Source organism: Lethenteron reissneri, chromosome 7, assembly GCF_015708825.2.
Source record: "Lethenteron reissneri isolate LAM-NWPU_2019-01 chromosome 7, ASM1570882v1, whole genome shotgun sequence".
In the NCBI taxonomy this organism is placed as follows: Eukaryota; Metazoa; Chordata; class Hyperoartia; order Petromyzontiformes; family Petromyzontidae; genus Lethenteron; species Lethenteron reissneri.
This window is the reverse complement of record NC_083785.1, coordinates 9,462,361-9,469,485: the sequence shown is the minus strand read 5'-3', so window position 1 is coordinate 9,469,485 and position 7,125 is coordinate 9,462,361.

Here is a 7,125-nt window from a genome sequence, read left to right as displayed (position 1 = left end):
ATTCAAATCGTTTTATTGGCATAATCTCAAGGGATGAAGTATCGGTGCGCATCTTCTGCAGTGCGGCACTTTGTTTTAGGAGAACGCCCCACGGAAGTGGATATCACGGAACCACCGTTGAGATCCCTTCCAGTGACAGCACACAATCGAGGGCAGCACTCCCAAACCCACCCTGCCACAGAGAGTAATGTTAGCCACGTGACATTCAAATGAGGTACATGTATATTTTCATATATATTTATTCATTCTCGGAGGTGGGATTTCAGCATCTGGAAATAAATGTATCACGTGTGTTTATGGCACCGTGGAAAGCAACATTTATTGCATACAAATTACTTTAAAGATAGCTTTTTTTTTTTAATCCACACATTAGGGAGCAAACGTTGCCACTCATCGCAATGCAGTCATGTTCACATCTTTTTGTTAATTCTCAGTGCTGGAATAGAGTCAACGTGAGTGCTAAACCAAATATATTGCAATATTTAATTTTAATATGTGCGTGTGCTGTCACTGGTGACCGGGTTGAGACCATCAGCTCTCTATACCTCCGGTTTAATCACGGCAGGCTGAAAGCCGGATTAAAACCCAGGACCTCAGGAGTGTCAGCTTATTGCTCTGAACGCACATCATCTGCCCAAGCTGAACATAGTGATTGGTAATGAATCTCTTTACATTAACAACATTTTCCATTATATGTGCGCTTTTAAAGAGTCTTGCGAAAAAAACACGCAACATAATTTGAAGCCTTGCTCTTAAGCTATTGCAGTATATTGCCCATGCCATACCCATGCTATTTTTATGCATAGCCACTGTGTGGAAATACCATCAATCAAACATTTCTGTTTCAAGACGGGTTATTGTGATGAAATGTTTTTTTGGTTATAGTGTCAATAGCGCTGGCCAGATGAATACATTACCCAAATAGCAGGCTTTGAGAGTGACCAAAACATCTCCCTTTGCTTCCAGATTCTTTTTTGTAATGTATTTTTTATGAGTTTCAAAGGGTTCTTTTTTTTATTCCAGCGATTGTGTCAGTTGCTACAGTCCTGCTAAAGGAGGATGTAAATCACACAGCCGTACTTGGCACAAATTTGAAACGGGCAATTCATCATACAGTGCTTAATATCATTTTCGCCCGAACTTTTTTTTTCTGTTACAGTACCATATTATAATGTGTATCCTAAATATGTATTATATTCCTTTATACACAGTCTTTGTATGTGTCTGTATGTGCAGGCCATTTGTCAGTCCACTTCTGGATGAGGGCCTCGTCCCTGAGGGTTATTTAACCATACCTCACCACGCTGGTCAGTGCGGGTTGGTGAAGTTGAGGGAGAATACGGAACAGAAAGAGATTTTGATTCACTGCCTTCTACTGCTCACAACGCCTATTCCACCTACATATGGACCTCGTAGTCGTCCATCCAGGTACTATCCAGGCTCAACCATGCTTAGCTTCTGAGTTATGATGGGATCGGTCATAGAATCGGGTCATAGGTCACTGTATGTACACGTATACTTTATACTTTGGTTTTAGCTCACTTGGTACAATGCAATCAACCTCTTTACTAAGCCGGTTGAAATTAAATCTTGGCTTAAAGCTTTCGTGACTGCAGTAATTCATATTCTTTGGGTCTTTCGGTAAAGTCACGTGGATAGGTTCAAATTAATAAAAAGAATAAATATAAAATAAAACTACGACGTTTCAATCACAACACAAGCGATCGTCATCAGGAGGAAAGAAGAGGGGGTTTTTAAAGGTTTAAAATGGGCGTAGCCCAAGGGTCATACACGATGTGGGCGGGGCTAGTTATGTTAATATGATAAATTAGCATGTTAATGTAAGATCGGAGGGCGACCTCCACGACAAGCGCATGGAGGTGGCTATGTTGGTGTGAGAAATTCAACCTGTTAATGTAAAATTGGAGAGCCAAAGCCACGGGAAAAAGAAAAATAAGTATAACCCGTAAAAACAAAGTTTTTCACTATAAATCCTTTATATGCGTGGCAGCGAACTTAATATAAAGGATTTAAAAATATATTCGCCTGTGGAGGACGCAAGGATCGATCCCACGACCTTTGGCATGGGAAGCGAGGGCGCTACCAACTGCGCTACTCCGCCACGGCCTGTGGAGGGGTTACGCTCTGGGCTCTTATACTGTGACGTTCAGCCATAGCCAAGAATGAGTTCTTTTGAATATATGTAAAATATTTTTTTTTGCCTAAAAAGTGTAAAATTTTGGGAATTTTTTTTCACGAACATTAATTGTCTGGCACAACGAGTCTGTGTGGAAAATGTCAGCTCGATTGGATCACGGGAAGTGGGTTAAAAAACGAACGGAAGATTTGCACGGTCGTAAGCAAGCACGCAAGCAAGCGAACTTAATATAAAGGATTTAAAAACTAACATTGGAAGGAGGCAGGATGGGAACATCACAGCCAGTTATGACTTAAACTAGTTGATGACGTCCTTCCAATGGTTTGCAGAGCTTGTACCAATCTTCTCGGTTGAAATTGTGTTTGATAATAGTTTTTTTACCCTTCTATCTGGCAACAAAACTGACACCCTATTTTACAAGGAGTCATGTTTGCAGATGACGCCAAAAGGCGCACAGTTCAAAGACAACACACTATCATAGTAATGAGAGCTCGGGGTAAGCATCTACATAATGAGGCCTCCTTTGCCAGTACCATATGAGACTAGGCTCTAAGAAAAGCTGTCTCTGGTGTGGACCAATGAGTTTTAAGGACAATGCATAAATTATCAGAGTGTTGGTTTTTTTTTGCATTTTGACTGCAAGTATTGTGGTTAATGTAAACATGATTTCTTGTAAAAGGTGTCAGTTTTGTTGCCAGAAAAAAAAGGGGAAAACCCATATTAGTATATTTTCGTACTGGCAAAGAAGGCCTCATGATGTAAATACTAGTAGACAATAGCAAATCATGTGTTGTAAAAACATACCTAAAATATGTAAGAATATTATTCTCAAGTGTATGGCCATTGCTGATGTCTTAGCTTTATTTATTTAAATGTGGTGGGATAGCCATCTGAGACCAGGAGCCCGATTCGTTTAGCGAGTTTGGTCATCATTCCACCACTTTCTGGCAAAACAAATTCATCAGACGACAATAATATCAAACAATATAAAAAAAACAACCCAATAACACTCCCTTCAAAGAAAATATAAAATAAAATAAATTAACGAATGATTTCAAACTTACTCAAATGTAACAATGTGTTCTTCCCCTGCGCAGTGTATTCACAACATATTTACGTTTAAATTGAGGTGTTGTACAACACTTTTTATGACATTTTGCGGTCTTTGACTTCTACTTATCTTAAATTCACTCCCAGAAGGCCGTGGGGACAATGGGGGGTGTGTAAAACATACGCCTTTTTGTAGAAAGACAATTATACGAAGGAGATATTAGCCGCTTATCTATTTTATTGCTTATCTGAAAGGGCTGTTAAACGTGTTAATTTTCTCAGAACGGAGCAACACGAGAATTTATTTCTAGACTTGATTATGCAAAGTCATATATTAGTTTCCCCTTCCTGGGGCAAAGCAGAGAGGTGAGTTCATGTGAAGAGTGAGTGCAGAAATTCTTATTTGCTCCTAGAAGGCTGCTTCAGAGGTCAAAGGCCTTGCTTCGGGAATTACGACTGATGAAGACCCAAGGAGTCATGTTTGCATAGACCGCAATACCTGCAGCCATAATGCAAACAAAAAACATAACTCTGATAATATATGCACTGTCCTTGAAGTTGATTGGTCCACACCCGAGACAGCTTCCTTAGAGCGTAGTCTCACATGGGTTGGAAAGCTGTCTCGGGTGTGGACCAATCAACTTCAAGGACAGTGCATATATTATCAGAGTTTTGTTTTTTGTTTGCATTATGGCTGCAGGTATTGTAATCTATGCAAACATGACTCCTTGTAAAAAAAGGTGTCAGTTTTGTTGCCAGATAGAAGGGAAAAAAAAACAATTATCATATTTTTTACTGGCAAATGAGGTTCCAATGGTGAAGACCCAAGGGCTTTGCTTGTTTATACTGCACAGTGTGGTATGAAATGGATCATGCCCAGGTGTGAGCTAAGGTGGGTCACATCACAGACTACTGCTCAACTAAGGGGACAGGCAGTATTCTTAATTACATCCTACATGCTCTGCAGCATATGCTATTGGCAATGATATGCGTTGTTGTAATTGAATGAATATATCGTATTGTTTACTTCAATTCTCAGTGGAAGCAAATTGATAGATTAAACTGTACGCAGATGAGTTTGTAAGGTCTGTTGTTTATATATGTTTTCATTGTAAATAGATAGCTTTGTAAGAACCGTGGGTTTATCTAATTTGAAGCATATGGCTTTACGAGCTAGGTGTTTTTGTATAGCATTCGTCACGGATTAATTTCACGCGGGAGATCGACACAGTACGAGGCGGAACCGAAACATGACTGCGTAGGTTGTCACGGTTGTGCTGTTCAGCTCTCCGATGTGATGTTGGATTTGTGGCACGCGGTGTCTGATGCCTGGCATCGTGTGCTGGGGAGCTTCTTCTGTTTAATTCAGTTGCTGAAAAAGCTACCAGGCAGCCACGTGGAACGAAACGTCGGACATCATGCCAAACAACGCGTGGTGCGACCCGGAAACACATCCGAGAGCAACCAAGAAACACGAACAATGAAAAATGCCTGAAAATTAATGTCCTTGTTCTTTTTTCAAAAACTCGTATGTCATGCGCAAGAACATTGTGCATGTTAATATTTCACAAATTGGCTGAGTCAGATCCATGAACATAGCTTTATCTTTGTCGAACGCAGTAATTGCTTTTGCGGTGAATATTAGTATCAAGTAATCTTGATTTATTTTTCCTACTGCCTACTTCGTGTAGCGTTCACATATCCGAGTGATTATCATGAAAAGTGAAATATTAAACAAACCGCAGAGGTGCATGAATGACCCTCGTTTTATGGACAATATGCGTGGTGTTCTGCAACTGTTCGTGCAACATTGATTCAGTTATTGACGTCACAATCTTAAGTATTTTTTTTATTCCATTTACAAATTAATGTTGACTCTGTTCTGAAAATGCCTTGGAACACATTTTGTTGTTTTTGTAAATATTAATAGTCACCGACATTGCGGTGACTATTAATATTTATTGCGGGCAATGTCGGTGACGAGTAATCAACTGGTATGCATTCTGATTTCAAGACAGTGACACAAATGTGATAACTTTGGGTTCTGCACGAGCCTCACGTCTCGACGCATTACCATTGACGAAATCATACCTCTGGCATTCAAGTTGGAATGTTTCAGGCATGCGCTATGCAGCAATGCACGTTAGATAGAATGTTTGCTGTGGTAATGATGTGCGCCCCCGATTCCTGTAATGGCCAAAATAAACAAAGTGTTCCGTGCACGGAGATGATTGTACCTCCATAGCAATGTTCTTACAAAAACAACAACAAAACATGTGCGTAACAAAATGAATATTAGCAGATTCGTGGATGTGGTGTTGTTGTTGTTGTAATTACGTTAAGTAGAAAAGTCCTTGCACGCTCACATCGGAACTTAGAGGCACAACATAAAAACAACCAATTCGGCGTGCGCGTCAACATCGAACGATACTCCTCTTTGCAATTGTTTCGGGACATGCACGGGCGGACACCTTTATTGATTTATTTTCATTAGTTTACAATGAAGATTGCAAATATAAATGAATTATGTGCACCCGCGATTCCGAAATCTAGAAGTCAAACTCCGCCTATGAGTAAATGTGAACACGTGAAAGTAATCCACGAAGGAATCATGCTCCAAACAAATTAAGTAACGAGGCCTCTATATGTATCCCGCAGGAGATTTGCTTCCACCACGACATCAGTGCCAATGTGATGGTGGCGTGGTGGCGACGGTGAGCGCACTGGATTTGCAATTGCGGAGGTCACCATGTTCGAGCTCCCTTCCAGAGGGAGCTGTGTAGAGCTTCCTCTAGTGGGGAATCATTTCAACAACAGCAGCAGCAGCATGAGAAAGACATCTCAGGGCTGTACCGGTTTTTTTTTTAAATCCTTTATATTAAGTTCACTTGCTTGCTTGCTTGCGCGCTTACGACCGTGCAAATCTTTCGGTCGTTTTTTAACCCACTTCCCGTGATCCAATCGAGCTGACATTTTGCACACAGACTCGTTGTGCGTGACCATTTATTTTCGCGAAAAAAATTCCAAAATTTTCCACTTTTTAGGATTTTTTTTTTCATATTTAATTTAAAATACCAAAGTGATAAAAATGAAACTCTTACTCAAGAAAAACAGAAATGAATAATAAAATGAAACCGATGCCACACATATAAAGGATTTATAGTGAAAAACTTTGTTTTTACGGGTTAATTTTTTTTACAATGTCTGTGGGCTATTGCAACCCCCGCCTCCCCAGTGTTCAGTCGGGATGCGTGGATTGAGGCGCCGCAAATGTACCGCACGTTTGATGGACAGCTCTAAAAGCGTCGTGGTCGTCGGGTGACGGGTACTCTGTTTTGACAACGGTGAACTTTGCAATCAAACAGGGCCGAACAAATGTGAAAACCTCGAAGGCAAACTCCTCTCTGCCGTTCTCTGTAAAGCGAAATTAATCCTGACGTGACTGGAGGCGCGGCTGAAATTGGCAAAAAAACTAAATCCCTCGGTCACGTGACAGCTTCCTCCATTTATCAGCTGATTCGCATAATGGTGCAGCAGAGTTATTGATAACCCAAGACGTCAGACTATTTGCGGAACATTCTGATACCCGCATATTGTAACTACACCTGCATTTTGTTTTGAGAATAACGGGTGAATTCGATATTTAGTTTTCCTTGGTTGAGCATAACATCATTATGATGGGTAAAGGTGCAGCCTTGTAATTGCTTGCACGTGCCACTGTTGGTGGAAGGACGTTCAACAGAAGAAGCTGTTGATGTTGCCCATCGAGAGTGTTTGCTGTAAAGAGGTGGGAATACCAGAATTTTACCCCAATTCGATACGCCGCATCGGAAGGGTCATCGAGTCAGTGCATAGAGCATTACCTACTATAATCACCCAGAAATGTCTGTCCGTCCCGCGCGTGACGTCACTCCACA